The sequence below is a fragment of the Eptesicus fuscus genome, chromosome 4 (genome assembly GCF_027574615.1).
Source record: "Eptesicus fuscus isolate TK198812 chromosome 4, DD_ASM_mEF_20220401, whole genome shotgun sequence".
Lineage (NCBI taxonomy): Eukaryota > Metazoa > Chordata > Mammalia > Chiroptera > Vespertilionidae > Eptesicus > Eptesicus fuscus.
This window is the reverse complement of record NC_072476.1, coordinates 101,302,887-101,321,020: the sequence shown is the minus strand read 5'-3', so window position 1 is coordinate 101,321,020 and position 18,134 is coordinate 101,302,887. Positions and strand designations below refer to the sequence as shown.

Below are 18,134 nucleotides of genomic sequence, written 5' to 3'. Positions count from 1 at the left end.
CTTTGCCACGCACTCCCCTCCCCATACCTTGTCTTGTGCATCTCCTCCATTTGGGTATCCCTGAGTTCCATCCTTAATAATAAACTGGTAAATGTAAGTAAAGTGTTTCCTTGAGTTCTGTGAGCTATTCTAGAGAATTTTTGAATCTGAAGTGGGGGTTAGGAGAGCCCTGATCTATAGCCAGCTAGTCAGAAATACAGGTGACAATCTGGATTTGTGACTGGTGTCTGAAGTGGGAATCATCAGCCTTGTGGGGCTGATTCCTTAACCAGTGGGGTTGAAGAAACTACAGATAGTGTCAGACTGAATGGAACTGTAAGACACCTGGTTAACGTGCAGTTAACTACATAATTGACTGGTATGGGAAAACACACTCATTTGATGTCAGAAGCGCTGTGAATAGAAACAGATTGGACAAGGAAAAGAATAAAATGGCCCCTGCTTTTTCACTCTGTCCCCCAGATTCCCTGGTGTCATCAGAACACTTGTATCCTCCCATCTCCTTAATTCTCCTGCAGAGATTGATAAGAAGTGAATTTAGCTTGTAAATCTATTTTTGTTGTTGTTGTCTTTAAGCTAATTTTAGGATTGGAAATTCTAGAATGGTGGCTTAGTGCCTAGTTTCTCTTTAGGAAATCTGGTCTGTAATGAAAGATTTTCAAGTCTATTTGGGGGGATCCTGTTACAAGATTGGAAGAGAATAAAACATAGCATTAAAATATACCACTTTCCTTTTAGCTTAAGTCTGTTACTTGCTGTTTAAACAATGCACATTTGCCCAACACATTTCCATAAGCCAAAATGAACTGAATTTGTGCAGCAGGAAAAAAGACATGGGCAGTGAAAGAGGAGAAGAAGAAAGTGAGAGAGAGAGCCAGGAAGGAGAAGGCAAGATGGTGACAATGATAAAGAAAGCATTGAAGCACTTAACCTCTAAATTTACATTTTGTTTCAATATTGTTCAAAGCAAATCCCAGAATAATCTTCTAATTACTTAAAATTCAAATGTAGCCATATATCCAGGGAACCATTTTATAAGGAAATAGTCAAAATTGATGTCAAATGAGTCACTTGGCTAGAAAATATCCTAAAGTTCTCAGCTTTGAGGCTCCCAGCTGGTGAGAGTGTGACATCCTCCCTGTAAATATGTGGGTAACGTTCAGGGTTTCCTCAGTGGACCTAGCGCCCAAGGATGAAAACACAAAGCAGGAAACCCATCTCTAGTTTTACGATTTTGTATATCCCACTTGCAGAAAGCTGTCTTCCTCTCAATAATGACTATAGCTCTTTGATACCAGAAATAACAAAGAACATTGGTCCCTATCTAATTCACTTGCTGTCCTGAGGTTGGGGGGTGAAGAGAGAATGGCGTGGAGCCAAGAATCCTTTATGTACCAATTAATTCTGTATTCCTTCTTTTGAGTTCCAAAAAGGTGGCTAAGAATTGTCTTTTTTTTTTTAATATATTTTTATTGATTTCAGAGAGGAAGGGAGACAGAGAGAGGGATAGGAACATCAATGATGAGAAAGAATCACTGATCAGCTGCCTCCTGCACACCTCCTACTGGAGATCAATTCACAACCTGAGCATGTGCCCTGACCAGGAATCGAAGCATGGATTCCAGGTTCATAGGTTGATGCTCAACCACTGAGCCACACTGGCCGGAATAAGAATTGTCTTTGATTTGAAATATCTTCTAATATTACTCTGGGGATTCTTCTCTATAATGTACAGACACTTCAATATTTAGGAATGGAATGTGAGTCAAGTGTCAAACAATGAGCAAGTGGTCTCTTTTGACTACAAATGAGTGCATTTTTTTCTTTTCTTTCTTTTTCAGACAGGGTAGCATGGTGCCTACAATCAAGGCCCACTATAATGTGCTGCTGGAGACCTGGGGGACACCCTAGGGGTCTCAGATGGCCTAACTGCACATTCCCCTCCCTGCTCTGTCCCCATGAATAAGGTCGCTGAGCCCAAAAACCTTGCTGGGTCACAGGACCAGGTGCTGTTCCCTCTCATCACTGAGTATTGGCTCCAGTTCTCTGCCAGCCCCTGCAATTATTCACATGAACCAGCTACATCTTCCAAGGGGCAGCCTACACAACCTGCCTCCCACATCCCATCGTTCCCTCTGTTCCCCATGGGGACCTGCTTGTTACGTGGTGTCCTCCTTCCCCAGCTGTGAGTACATGTGACAAACTGCTGTCACCGCATCTGTCCAGTGTTGAATGTCTTGTGTTCACCCATCCCCATTACCTTATGGGAGGGGATCCTTTCTGTCACCATTGGGTGAGAAGGAGGCAATTAATTAACATGGGCATTCTGGCTTATGTGGAACCAAGTTCAAGGGAGCTGCCCCCTTGGCTTCCATTTAGACTATCAGAGGACTAGGTTCTACCCACAATGAATGTCCGGATGCAGGGGCAGCGAGCACTGGCCAGCTCCTCACCATGCGCTCCAGGGGAATGTCAGGCACGAGGCTGCTGCACTGTGTTTTCATGTTGAGGGCCTGGCATTTGAAAAATGCTAGAAGGAAAAGGGCAGTATTTTGTGGAGGAAGACCAAAGAGGAATTGCTAAAGTTTTAACATTCCTTGCCCCCCAGAACCCCCTCCTTCTAAGTCTCTCCCACATGTTCTCCCACTATCACAAAAAATCCATTTATCTCACATTTCCCAACCTGTTCATGAACAAAGGGCATCAGTGCTCAGTTCCAGGCTGTGCTCTCCAAATGTCCCTGGCTCTGTGTCTGCCCTGAGGGCATCTTAGGTTACCACAGATTTTTGGTGCAAGTCTCTGAAGGCAAGTTGATGATTCCAAGGAGAGAACCGTCTTGTCCACTTTTGGGTTTTGTTTTGATGTTTCAGAGAGCAGTTTTGTGAGATGTCAGTTAGCCAGGGCATATTTCAAAGTACAAGAGGGTTTCTGGACTTCCTGGGTATCCTATAAGTAGAATCTGTTGGCATCCCATCCCTCTTCTTATAAATAGTATTAATTAATATAGTAAAGAGGATGAATAGTAACATATGATGGGGGGGGGGGAGAATCCTGTTATTTGTGACAATTTCTCAAGGCTATGGTTCCATAGAAGATGGTTACACATTTACAAAGTCTTTATCAATATAATGATGTAATTGTTTGGCTGAATAAGCCATTATTTTTTAGTGTAATTTTAGGCTACACTGGAAACTTTTATCAGGCCTTTATGACAGCACTAGAAAAATATTTTATCTTTAAAACAATTTCTTCCATCCTATAAGAATGTAGGAAGATGATAGCAATGAAATGATTGCAACTATTCTCTTCCAATGGGAAGCAGCAAGCATGCTTAAATTAGTAATATCCTATTTCTCCTAGAGTAATGAGGAGAATTTGATCCAGCCCAAAATGCCCCCCAAATTCTAGCCCTGTTCTGGAAAGACCATGTGTACCTCATCTTTGTAGCCCTGTTCAGAGTCTATGTTTGAAATTTTCCATAATGATATTAACATGGAAGGCTTGCCCTGTTCTGGACATTTGAACAATAACTTCAAGCACCTATTACCAAGTACTTAACTGAAGAGAGAATACATGAGGGAGACTTTAATTGTGATCCCTTACTTTATTCTCAGGAAACTCCTTAAAATTCCTATTTTACAGATCAGGAGCCTAAGGTTCAGGTTGAGGGTAAACACCTCACTGAGCTCTGCCCAGCTAGTGGCAAAATCAAGGTGAGACACTAGGTTACTGGCTCAAAACACTAGGATATTGCCACAGCCCTAGGTGCCCAGACTACAAACAGTAGAATGAAGCTCTTACATGGCTGTCAAATTCAGAAAAAATAAATTCTTATTTCGTATATACTAAGAAGAGGCTGAGCTGAGAATCCAAGCATACTTCATAGTTTCTTTGATTTGGAGAGAGCCATGTAACATCAAATCTGACCTAAACCCTTTCTACCTTCCTCACTATATCACACTGACAAGGTGTTGTCAGGTCTGCTTAGTAAATTCAGTTGGTTGAAAACATCAATTTCTTGTGACAATTGAATCTTTGGTCCAATTGACTTTATGAAGCTTTTTCTGAAACTGAGCTGACATCTACCACCCCATAGCTATTACCCTTTAGTTCTGGTTGTACTACACCTATTACATAAATTCTTAATTTTCTTCCACATTCTTGTTCCTTTTGTTTATGAGCCCTGCGTTGTCTGCCTGGATCTTCTCCTCTGTACTAGTGTGCCCAACTCCCTTGGCTAGTTTCTCAGATGATATGATATAGGGTTCATCAGGCTCTTCTGGTCCCTTTCTTCTCTCTTCTCTGTGATTGGCTACAACTCAAAAGGATAGAATTCAACTAAAACATCAAAAGATGATATGTCATGTTGTCTGAGATTTGCTGCAGAATAACCTGGTGCTGGTTTGTGTACTGGGAAGTAGTTAAGATAATAGATAAAACAAGAATTGTAAAAATATTGATAAATTTAATCATAATATATTCTCTTTACCTTTGTCTATGTTTGAAATTTTCCATAATAAAAAGATGTTTTAAGAGTATAGTATGAAAAAAGTGTGTAATACTTCAAACAGATTCGTTAGAAAAGCTAGAGCACTACATTCCATATCATAATATTGATTACTGGAAAAAGATGATTACTTTTTTTAGAGCCATCTAAATCTGTTGAGCTGTGTTTTCTGATACACCTATTCTATTTCCCATTCTTGATTAACATGCGTGAGTCTTGTTATTTTTTATTGTTGATGGATTTAGCTCCAATTGCAAAGCTGATTATTTGCCCTTGAAAATATTATATTGATAGATTTCACCTGTTCAGAGCTAGTGGACCCTAAAACTGTCAGTCATCTTATTCGCTTGCAACTATCCACCAAGATTTTCAGCAAATCCTTAAATCCTAACCTGAATCATTGATAAAAACACTGAGTCAGTCTGAGGTTAGAAACCTAGAGAATGAATTTGCAAAACATTTTCTTTGTGTGGAAAATGTACACAACAATTCAGTCTGAAAGGGTGATTATTGAACAAACGGTGATAAGATCACCCATTTATTGAGAAAAACACAGAATATGAGGTCATGAAACCCTAAGGAAAGGAAATATAAAGCTTACTTTTTATGCCTTTTTGCAATAAAGTTCAGAATTTTTCAGTCAATGGTAATGTGATAACACTGAGCTAGAATTTCAAAAACTTGAATGATGAACTAAAAATGCCACCCTAAGAAATATCACAGCCCCCCTCCCCCACAAGCAATAAGAGTTGAAGCAGAGGTAGAACACATTGAATCTAGAAGTGAGAGAAATAGATAACTAGATGTTAATAAAGAATTTATTTTCCTTCCGCACTGGCAAATTTCATTTACATCAGACTTTATAAATAATCACCTTCAACACTTCAGCAGATAGCTGTAATTTATCATGAATTTTTAAAATGCTATCTTGTATATAAATTATCAGCACCAACTATTTGATTTGTAATTGCTTAATAATTAGGAGATAATTTATATTAAACTCTGTTTTAAACATATTAATTTATTTTTGAAGTAGGTATATTTCAATTTGTTTTAAAAATGATGACAATTTCATGATAAATAAGCTAGTAAGGTACACAACACTTGCATCATACAATTATCTCCTGGGATGCTAAGCTAAAAACACTTTTTCCCCCCTCCAGGTTATAAGATTAGATCTTTACACTAAAGAACCTACCAGAAATGCATCCCCTGGAACATGACAGGCCATACAGGGAGGGGACTACACAGAGAGAACAACTATGCACATTGAATCACCCTAAGTCTTCACCTACAACAATCACCTGGCATAGAATCCCCACCCCAATCAGAGACACCTTGGTGGCAGATGGAGGAGAGGATATAGACAGGTAGACAACATACAAGAGAAAATGTAATACTATCTTCTATAGGCATAGAAGGACTAAAAATAGATATTAATGATAATAATCTATTGTGTTGGAGATGTGACTCTATTCTGATCCAATAACAAGACATTAGAGATGGCTGTGGAATTCATAAAAGAATAGAACAATACCATTTTTGTACTGGCTTTGTTTTTATTAGCTATGCAACCTTGGGCAAATTGGCTAACCTGTCAAGTTAGTTTGCTCTTCTGGAAGTATGGAAAAAATAATGAGTGCCCTAATTACCAAAAAATGGTGCTATAGAGCTCAAAAGAGATAATGTCCGTGAAAATACACTTGTTAACCCAAAAATAGAATAGAAACATTTTAATTATAATCTTTATAACAGTAGCAAAAAAATACAGAATGTAAGATTTTGTAATAATAAACTGTGACCTTAAGGTTTCTATAAATTTGATAAGATTTTTCAACTTATACTCTCTACTTCTACTAATACACTATCAAAATATAATAAATCAACATGGGCAAAAAAATAAGGATTAGTTCTTATGGTTTTTCCTGACTCATGCAACCAGTGCTATTAAATTCCATATAATGAACTCCAGTCCCCTTTTAATAAATACTGTACAGAAAAGAATCAGCATACCAGGGCTGACGGCCTCCTGGCAAAGGTGGCCCTCAGCTGATATCTGGGAGGGTGGCTTTCAGGAGAGTTTCCACCATTCTCCCTTAGGAATGGTTCACCATACCTAAATTGTGTGTGTCACAACATGGTCCATGCTGAAGCCTGCTTCCCTTCAAGGATTCTGGAATTTTAGTACGGTCCAGGTGGAGGGTGTCTATGTGACCTGCCCTCAACAAAACCCTGGGCACAGAGTCCAACGAGCCTCCCTGGTAGACAGCAGTTCACACGCAGGTCACAACTTGTTGCAGGAGGAACTACACCCACCCCGAGTGACCCACTGGGAGTGGGCCCCAGGAAATTTGCATCCAGTTTCCTCTAACCTCTCTCATGAGCCTTTTCCCTCAGCTGATTTGGCTCCATATCCTTCACTGTAATAAACCACAGCCACGAGCATGACTGTACCCTGAGGCCTGGGAATCCTCCTACAGAGCCTTTAATCATGAGTGGTCTTAGAGATGCCCACTCACCCTGAATACAATCTCAACTCTCTAGACTCTGGGCAGAAAGGAACATGTGAGAGGCATTCCAGGCTGTGTGAAAGTCGTGGTTGCTTTTAGAAACTCAGCATTCACGTCAGGAACTCTCCCTCAGATTGGCCGGAGAGCCCTGGGGTGGCTCCCAGTCAATGAACATCAACTTGGACTCACTCTAGTCCAGTGGTTCTCAACCTTTCTAATGCCGCGACCCTTTAATACAGTTGCTCGTGTTGTGGTGACCCCCGACCATAAAATTATTTTCGTTACTACTTCATAACTGTAATTTTGCTACTGTTAATGAATCATAATGTAAATATCTGTGTTTTCCAATGGTCTTAGGCGACCCTGCTAGCGGTTCTCAACCCGTGGGTCGTGACCCACAGGTTGAGAACTGCTGCTATAGAGCCTAAGACCATCGGAAAACACAGATATTTACATTATGATTCATTAACAGTAGCAAAATTACAGTTATGAAGTAGCAACGAAAATAATTTTATGGTCGGGGGTCACCACAACACGAGCAACTGTATTAAAGGGTCGCGGCATTAGAAAGGTTGAGAACCACTGCTCTAGTCAGATTTGAAGGAGATTTCTTCAGGACAAGGTGATAAACTTTGTCTTATCTGGAACTTTGGGTTAGTAAGAAGATACTAAGAAATGTGAAGTTTAAAACACAAATAAGTGTGTGTATGTGTGCCTGCTTGTGCTAAATTATTTTGTTGATACTATTCATTAACATGAGTGGAGAACTTCGAGGTACAATTAAAGCCACTTCATAAGTCTCAAGTAATCCTCACAATAACCCTGGTGGAGGTACCATTATCATCCCCACTTTATAGGTGAGAAAACTAAATGCATTACAATGTAAATTAAGATGGGATATCAAAATCTAATTTCTATGATTGAATGATCTTGATAGACCTGGTAAGATTTAAAAATGCAAAGCAATAGATATTTGTATGGTTTGAAAATGGCATATTTACTTCTATAAGAATAAATGTTGCATCTTCCCTCTAGCACTGAAATCCTTTCTGTTGGAATTTAAATATTCTTCACTTCATTCAAACACCTAATTCAACCCAACCGATAGCTCCCATTCACAGTACGTTTCCCTGCCAGTCACGTACGTTTATCCCAGTGGCCTCCAACTGAGAACGATCCCCTCACACTGCCCCCTAGGACTCTGGCAGTGACTGGAGACTTTTTTGGTTGTCACAACCTGGAGTGTGGGGAATGCTACTGTCATCTAATGGGGGGGAGGCCAGGGATGCTGCTCAACAATCGAGAATGAATGTACAGGAGAGCCTCACAATGAATTATCCAGCCCAAAACATGAACAGTTCCAAAGGTGTTTTAATTTATATAAAAGGTGCCTCTTACCTGTCTCAAAGATTTCAAACTTCACCTCATTTTCAAGGTCACCATACCTAACACCATATCCATATATTTTATTGACTTTCTACACAGGTTTATGGAGGAATATTGAGAAATATCTGGATTCTTCTAGACTTCCAGATCCCTAAATATGATAAGGCAAATACAGCCATGAACCCTGATCAAATGTGACTAAGATATACTGCTGTCCCTGACAGGGGAGAAGACAGCTGTTTGACATCTGTCAGGTGATTTAACCTCCAGGGATACAGGGGCCTCTTAAGTAACGTGAGAAATGGTTGGCTCATGCCTCAGCTCCTCCCCACTCTTAATACAAAAACATCATCAAATTTAGGTTAAATGAAGTTCACTCTGGAGCAAACAGATTAATGTCCAACACACCTTTAAATATAATGAATACAATAAAATTACAAAGACCAACAAATACAGTCATGCACCACATATGAAGTTTCAGTCAATGACAGACCACATATGGCAGTGGTCCCACAAGATTAAAAATTCCTGTGGCATAGTGACATCCGTCATTAGCAGAAAAAAACATATTCATAGCGCTTTATCTGCTCACAAGCAAATTTACGATAAGAAAAATAAAGAAAGGACCCAAGCAAACCGCCATGGATATATTTCTGAGTAACACCTCCTTAAGAGGAGCCTAGCGGGTCCTTCAGGAGGTATTCCGGAGGAAGGCATTGGTATCCTAGGAGATGAACAGCACCATGCTTGTTACTGGCCCTGAAGAGCTCCCAGGGGGGCGAGATGTGAAGGTGGAAGACAGTGTTATTGATGATGCTGACCCTGTGTAGGCCGAGGCTAATGCGTGTGTTTGTGTCTTAGAAAATATTTTTGTACAACTGGAAAGTGTGTTTGTGTTTTAAGCTGAGTGTTATTACAGAAGAGTCAAAAAGTTAAAAAAAAAAATTAAAGCTTATAAAGTGAAAAAGTTATAGTAAAAGAAATTAAGGCTAATTTGTTATTGAAGAAAAAATACTTTTTATAAATTTGGTGCAGCCTAAGTATACAGTGTTTATAAAGTCTCCAGTGCTACTCACTCTGACTCACCCAGAACAACTTCCAGTCCTGCAGGCTCCTAAATGGGTGTACCATTTTTTAAAATATTTTATACCATACTAGAGGCCTGGAGCACGAAATTCATGCATGGGGGGTGGGGTGGGGGAGGTGTCCCTCAGCCCAGCCTGCACCCTCTCCAATCTGGGACCCCTCAAGGGATGTTCGACTGCCTATTTACAGGGATCAGGTCATGGGGGTGTGGCCAGCCGAGGTGAGGGGCTGAGGGCTGTTTGCAGGCTGGCCACAGCCCCTTCAGGATGGGAGTCCCCACTGGGGTGCCTGGCCAGCCTGGGTGAGGGGCTAATGGCTGTTTGCAGTCTGGCCAAGCCCCCCAGAGGGGACCCTCATCCCATAGGGGTGTGGCCAGCCTGGGTGAGGGGCTGAGGGCTGTTTTTAGGCTGGCCACACCCCCTTCAGGGTGGGGGTCCCCACTGGAGTACTTAGCCAGCCTGGGTGAGGGGCTGATTGCTGTTTGCAGGCTGGCCACACCCCCAGTGACCCAAGCTCCCAGCCCCTCCTTTTTTATTTTCTTTTTTCTTTTTTTTCAGCGCCTCCTTGAGCGGAGGCCAGGGCCAGCTGGAAGCAGGTATCTGGGATTTATTTATCTTCTATAATTGAAACTTTGTAGCCTTGAGTGGAGGCCAAGGCCGGCCAGGGAGGAAGGGAAGCTTGGCTTCCTCCATCACCAGGGGCAACCCAAGCCTCCTGCTCGCTCCAGCTCTGTGGCCGCCACCATCTTTGTTGGGTTAATTTGCATACTTGCTCCTGATTGGCTGGTGGGTATAGTGGAGTGATGGTCAATTTGCATGTTTCTCTTTTATTAGTGTTGATTTTTATTGTACCTTTCCTATACTTAGATATGTCTAGATACACAAACACCATATGTTACAACTGCCTTAAAGCCCTCAGTACAATAACAGGCTGTACAGGCCTGTAGCCTAGGAGTAGCAGGCTCTACCACATAGCCCAGGTGTGTCGCAGGCTAAACCACCTAGATCTGAGCAAGTACATTCTGTGGTGTTTGCATAAAGACAAAATCACCTAATAATGCATTTATCAGACATTTCCTCATCATTAAGCAATACATGGCTGCAAAGGAAAATTTTAAAAAATAATAATGGCTAAGAAAAATAAAGCAAATAAAAGCTAAGGTTGGAAAGCCAGCAAGCCAAAACTGATACAAGCAGTGAGACCTGTGAGCATACTGGTAGTGAGCCACATTTGTCCCTGGCTCACTGGAATGCAGGTGAAGGGGACCCAGAATCTTCTAAAGGCTGTAACTGGAAAAGTAGTCACTGCACTGTTCCCATAACTCCCAATCAAAGTAATACACATGTACAAAATGACACACTGCCCTCGCCTTGTGAAGTGGATATTCAAGAAAATCAACATTTTACAACATTTGTTTGTAGCTAAATCCACTAATTAAGTACCATTAGTAGAATATAAGAAAAGAAATAGTGAAATCTTGCCATGCACACAAAGACATTACCAATTTCCTGGCAATTCCATTTGACCAGATGGAGAAAGGGATCCCCAATGGGGCCCCATGCTTGACATCAGAATGCTCTTTCTAAATTACACATTCTATCCTGTCACATATGTGCCTCCCATTCCACTACATAAAACCCGAATAAGGCAGAATAAAGATGTCCACACCTTAATCCTGGAACCTATGAATAGAGAATGTTACATGGCAAGGGGGCAATTTTGGTGGCAACTGAAAGGAAGGTTGCCATCACAGCTGACTCTGAGATGGCAGATTACCCTCGAATATTCAGTGAGTCCAATGTAATCACAAGGGTCCTTATAAGTGAAAGAGGGAGAAAAGGAGAGGCAGACTCAGAAAGGGAGATGTGATGAAGAAAGCAGAGGTCAGAGAGGTGTGACAGCTACCCTTGAAGATGGAAGGTGGCCATGGCCATGAGCCATGGAGTGCAGGTGGCCTCTTAAAGCTGGGAATGGCAAGGAAGCAGCTTGTCCCCTAGAGTCTCCAGCAGAAACAGAACCCTCCCAGTGGGTTGATTTCAGACCAGTGAGACATATTTTGAACTTCTGACATCCAGACCGTCAGGATAATAAATTTACTAAATGCACATTGTTTTAAGTCACTAAGTAATTTGTTATAGCAGCAATAGGAAACCAATGCACTCCTTGTTCAAACTTTCTATTGCTTTCTATGATGCTGCCATAAGCCTAAGAGGCTTCAAGCAATACCCCTTTATTATCTCACAGTTCTCATGGGTCCAGAGTCCAGCTGGGGCCTCTGTTTAGGATACCACCAGCCTGAGTCAAGGTGTCTACTGGAACTGAAATCTATTTGAGGCCACTTCCAAACTCACTGGTTGTAGCTAAATTCAGTTCCTTGTGATTTTAGGACTGAGGCGCTCTCTCCCTAGAGGCTGCACATCTACCTCTGCCATGTGGCTTTTTCCAAAACATGGAATTTGCTTCTTCACGGTCAACAATAGAGATTCTGCTATTGCTTGGAGTCCCTTTTAAGAGCTCACATGGTTAGGTCAAATACACCTCAAATAATCTCCTTTTGAATTAATTTATACTCAACTAATTAGTGTTCTTAATTACATCTGCAAAATCCCTTGACCTTTACAACATAAGGTGACCTCACCATGGACGTGAATCTCCCGTAATATTTATCAGTGCTGTCCACCCTCAAGGAGAGATGATAACACAGGGTAGGTCCACCAGGGGGCAAAATCCTGAGAACCCTGTTAACATACTGTCTGCCATACTCCCTGGCTGGGAAAACTAAATGTTTTGCCGGCATGCCCCAAAGTACCAAATCTACCACCAAATACCCCAACAGAGGCAAAAGCGCTGCATGCACTGCCCTATGCTCACTGTTACATGGAACACGTGTAACCTCAGGCATGACCCCTTCTCTTTCCAGTGACTGCCTCAGGTTGTGTCCTCAGGTGCCTCTTACCTGTCTCAAAGATTTCAAACTTCACCTCATTTCCAAGGTCACGGTACCTAACACAGAACGGGGGGTGCACGGAATTATTGACCATACACCTCAGTGCACATGATCAGTATGCATAGAATGATTTTGTCTGCCCAATGTGTTTTCCTGATTGAATATTCCAATTCTGAATGAAAGCACATTGCAATGAATAGTGAGCAATGCAATAATTTTCAGTAGACTATAAAACAGTAGTCAATATAGAATTCTGAATCAAAGCAATAGTGACAGGGGAAAAGCAAAAGACCTTCATTTTCATAATGTAAACTCAAACCTAGATCTGCTTGCCTGAAAAGTATCAACGTAGACACATCCTGAATGAATTATGTAGAAAGAGCGGCCATGTGGGAGTTAACAATGAGCCAGCGAATAAGGAAAGAGGAGAATATAATTATTTCCATTCCCCCCCCCCTTTTTTTTTTAAGATGGATTGGGCCAATTCCAATTCAACACTATTTATCAATTATTTTTAACAATCACCAGTGATGGATATTTCCCCCCTTTATTTTCTAACTCAAGAACGCTTTGTCGGGTCAAGTTTTTAGAAAATCACAAATGGAAGGACTCCCCGCCATGGGCAGTGAGGACCCAACGTGCTTTTATGTAAAACGAAGAACAGCTTTCTCATTTGTTCTTGCAGGTTTCAGCTGGAAGAAGCCTGCCTACCACCGCTAAGTGGATACGCTTTAATAAATCGCTCTCCTTGTGCCAACACACTACACATTGCTTCAATTAAGTTCTACTTCACCATGGGGGGAGGCAGGGCTCAGTCCTGACAGCCAGGCCCCGGGACAGGAAATGTGCCGGCAGCACAGGAAGAGGTCACCCCTTGGCCGGCCATATAAACGCTGCCAGTCTGGGGCATCTGGCCGAGCGAGACAACTCACAGACCCTTCCATTCTAATAATAACACCAAAGAAGAGGAAGGGAGAAAGAAACATATGTGGTTATGTGCTAAATTCCTCACACCTCCAACACTTCGCAAGTCCCCTCGCTTTAATTAGAAGCAATTCCACATCATTGCACAGTCCCTTTCTCTTTCCAACCACTGTCTAGGACGCCTTCTACTGTAGTGAGGATTTCAATTATTTCTTGTTAGAAAGTGTTTCTGCCCACAAAATGCTTGCATTTCTTGATGTAACTGATTTATCTCCACGGTAGAGTGTTGGATTCTGCAATCCCTCTTAGAACAGATCCCATGCACCCATCACTGGGCCAACAAGAATCAGCCAAGAAGGTGGCCTCTGTGAGTTGACTTGGAAGACCCACAAAACCTAGAGCTCTTAGCTTCCCAAAGAGACTTGGGATTAACAAGGGACTTCTTACTTAGTCTCTCAACATATTCACACACAAATTGAACATATCCTTTAACCCAAACCACAGTCACCCTGTTAAAGCCATGAGTCATAAGACTCAAAACCAGCCAGGCTTAGTTCTTCTCTAAGCCAAACTTAAACATCGGCGTGCAAGTTTCCAAAACAGCTGTTTCGGATGCCTGATGCATCACTCTGCCCAGCAGTGGGCCATGGGCAAGGCAGCGGCACCCTCTGAAGCAGGGAGGGCTAATTTCAGGAGCACAGGTCAAGAACACAATCCTAGGGAGGTCTCAGAATGTCCTTCTCACCCATGAGAAGTGGTACCCTACAATGAATCTTGACCCAGATGCTTTGCTATGGTCTGCTTCACAGAGAGCAGGAGAAATACTGTCAAAGACATGCTTGGTTGCAAGAAACCAAGGCAGGAGATAGGAGTTTTCAGGCAAATCTTCAAAGAGAGGCACTGAATGATGTTTATCTTTTTGTACCAAGCTTCTAAGAATACTAGATGTTTGTCCCACCATCCTGACCAAATGCAGATGATAAATTAAGGTGCTACTATTTCATCTATAATATTATAATAAAAAGAAATAACAAAGATATTTTTTTTGAAGTTGTATTTGAAAATGTACCTGATTGTTCCAACATAAAGTCAAATTTTCAAGTTGTTACAATACTGAAAGAGCTAACTTTAAAAATATATATTATAGGGAAAAAAATGTTCTACCATTTATTGATAGTTTCATTTTCCATAGAATCTGGTGCCCACACCCATCCTTCTCTCCATTTCCCAGTCCAATCTATTAGTAAGGTTAAGTAATCTCTGCTGCATGATTTTGAATTTTCACCTAACTGCTTTGGGTAGCAGAGTAGACCTCAGCTCAGCATGACCACTACCAGGAAAGTACCCCTTCAAGGGGGAGGGAGGAGACAAAGACTTGGTCTTATTGCCATCTGTTTCTGAGTCATCACTGATTGGGCCAGGGATGGACAGTTAACCTACTCCAGTTCCAATAGGATATTCTTTAGTCATTCTTTAGTCAGTTTTTAGCAGAAGAAAACACAATACATGATAAGAAACATGAGTCTCCTAATATCTGCCTTGGACCAGGCCCCCTCCTGCACCCTCACTCACCCTTCAGTCTTTGAATATATTCCCTTCTTTTGTTGCAGTCAAAACCATCACAACCAATTGCAACCCACCGCTTCGGTCTACATGTACCCTGTGCAAGACGAAGAGGGCACACAGTCTGGGTTGGCCAGCCGTGCAGAAGACCAGGAGCTAAAGGGTCAGCTGGCCCATTTCCTGTTCCCCTATCAGGCAAATGTGCATGCATGCACACACATGTACAAAACAAATAAGGACATTCATTTCTACATTAACTTAGACACCAGCATGACCTAAAAAACACCATCTGTATCAGCAATCGCCAATGTTAATTAAATATCTGTTAAGTAGTTTTAGAACCACAAGGTTATCAAATTCTAATTCTAGGTATCACACTAAGTATTATTCAATTCAAAAAGACTAGATACTCAAGTTATTTCATATGAAATAACTTGAGTGTATATATATACTCACATAATGCTTACAGCCAAGTATTTCTTTGTACATTATAATTCTTTTTAGATGAATATAACTAGGCATTTTCACTAAATAAAATTTAAATAATGACTAAATGTCAAAAATTTATGTCATCCATTGTAAGGATTTATAATTAATATACCATTAGAAATTCTAGATTTTTGAAAGAAATGATATACATGATCTAGTTTGTGTTACTATAGCACAGGAGTTAAATAAGCCCACCAGCAGGCCAATCTGCCCCACCATTTACTGTTATGCATAAAGTTTTGCTGGAACAAAGCTGTCTCTATTCATTCACCCATTGTCTATGGCTGGTTTGGCATAACAGTGGCAGCTTATTAGGTGTACCAGAGGTCACATGGTCTGCAAAGCTTCAAAATTTACTATCTAATCCTTTACTAGAGAAAGCGTTGGCAAAAATAATTTTCCAACCCTTTCTCTAGTCCAGGAGTGGGGAAAGTCCAGCCTGAGGACCCTATAAGTCCCTCAAAATCATTTGGTCTGGCCCTGCCAAGGCAACTGCAGTCTGGGACTCGGAATTCAATAAATATAGGAGTTTTTTTTCATAGCAACATAAATTTATATTAAGTGAATTATATTAAATGAATGGCATTATACATATCCAAATGGCCCTTGGCAGAAAAAAGGTTCCCCACCCCTACTCTAGTCAAATACAGCAAAGCACTTTTTTTCTCAAGCCCTAATTTAGAAAAATTAAATGGCATCCTATTCAACCAAACTCAATAAAAAATGCACATTCTTTAAATCTCTCTCTCTTTAAAACCACTGACAAATGTAAAGGAAAAACATGACAGTAAGCTGCGTTCTCAAACAGAATTAAAAGTATTTTCAAAACAAAGGAAGTCATAATGTACATTTGTAGGATACTTTACTAATCAAGGGTCCTACAGGACATATGTGGCACCATCCCATAAGGTAACTTGAGGAAGACTTACTAGAAGAAATACAAACAAAGACATGGTGGGGTGGAGAGAAACAGGAGTCCCCAGTAGCCACCAGGGGGTCAATATGGACAACTGGAGAGGACTAGGCCCATAGAGAGAGAGAAGTAGTGCAGAACTTTGTCCTTGTTCTGAGCTGACCTTCAGTCAAGGGCCACTGCCAGTTCGAGGTGACTCTATGGGGGCAAGAGAAGGGAATCATAACCTTGACCTCCCCTACCTTTCTCTAGCAGTCCATGCACCTTCTCCATTGGTCCATCCAACTGGACGCCGGAAGGCACAGGACTCTGAAGCAGTCCATGAGCAGGGCCCAGTGGAGAAGGGGAGATGTCCAGAAAAGGGCAGGAGAAGATGCCCAGCACAGGTATGTGGCTTTCAAAGGTGATGGGACAGGAGAAAATAAGACTAGCAGTGTAGACTCATGAATGAAATTTATCTTCTAAAACCAGGCTGAGACTAAGAGTGATTCTTTCTCCCAACATTAAACTAAAAACAATTTACCAAAAACCAGTTGTATGTTGAAGTGATTGGAACAAAAAGACAGTCTTGATAAGATTCCAGTTAACCTGGCAGTAGCTAATATGCAAGTCCTAACCTAGACCTAATTCTTACCATGTGGCATTTGAAAAAAAGCAGAAATGAAGAAACAAAACAAATAAAGAATAGTAAAACCTTTCATCATGCTCTCCAAACAAAGGCTTTGTTCTCTAAAAAAATAATTTTAAATTAAATGTCTTCTCTCTGGAAAGAGAATCTGAGCTGCAGTACTAGTTTAGTCCATTGTTTAAGTTAACTAGAGGTTAGTGTGTGGTGTTCACAAAACACTTTCAATCGGACTCTACTGCATTTCCCAAAATGTTCCGCTGATTTATAATGTACATATTTTTAAATGACATAAAATAAAAGGTATTATAAATATATGTTATTTCACATCCTAATTGATCACGTTTTTAAATATTAGTTTAATAATTCATGATACAGTGGTAGTGATTTAAAACTCTGTTTAGAAAATCTGTTTTACATTCATTTTATGTTTATTTTTAGATTGAAACTGTTACAACTAAAAGAGATACGTAAATCCAACTGCATTGTTGACTATTCTTCTATTTTTTTAAACCTATCTTCCACTTAGATAGATTCTTGTTGAAATTTTCATAGTGCATTTCTGTCCTCACTGATGTCAAAATCCTGTGCTTCAAACCTCCTAAGAAAAGTTTGAGCAGAAAACACACTGAAAACCTCCCATGGAAAATTTTATAACCAGGTAAAAAGTATAGGTAAAAAGTGTTTTTTAAACTTTCTAAATTTTCAAATCTGAAGTATAGATAAGATTATGACTAGTATAGTGAGCACCTGTATGTCAATTTCAACAACAAATTCACAAACATTTAAGTGTATGGTTGAAAAATCACTTTCAATAGGACTACTCTAAATTCCATTGCATGAGATTTTTTGCAAAACAGATTGTCTCACTCATTCGTGAAGAAAAAAAAAAAAAAGATTATGTTTTTTTCCTAAAGTGCCTCCTATTTATCATATCATTAAAAATTACATAAAGTTCAGCAAATTTGGATCACTCTTCTCCTTAAAAAGGAGAGGTAGATAGACAGACATTCATATGTGTGTATATACAAATGACTGAAGGAGAATGAGGTTAAGTGAAAAGGTGGGGAGATGGATGGATGGATGGATGGATGGATGGATGGATGGATGGATGGATAGACTAGATAGGCAGACAGACAGAGTCCAAGGAACAATGATGTGCAGATAGGTGCTCATAAATCAGC

At 40.6% G+C, this 18,134-nt stretch overlaps 1 protein-coding gene across 1 annotated transcript in view; it reads right to left on the bottom strand.

The window, feature by feature from the left end:
- SEMA5A (semaphorin 5A) overlaps positions 1-18,134 on the bottom strand; it is a 246,985-nt gene that overhangs the window by 139,343 nt on the left and 89,508 nt on the right. The gene's annotated exons all lie outside the window — the stretch shown is intronic.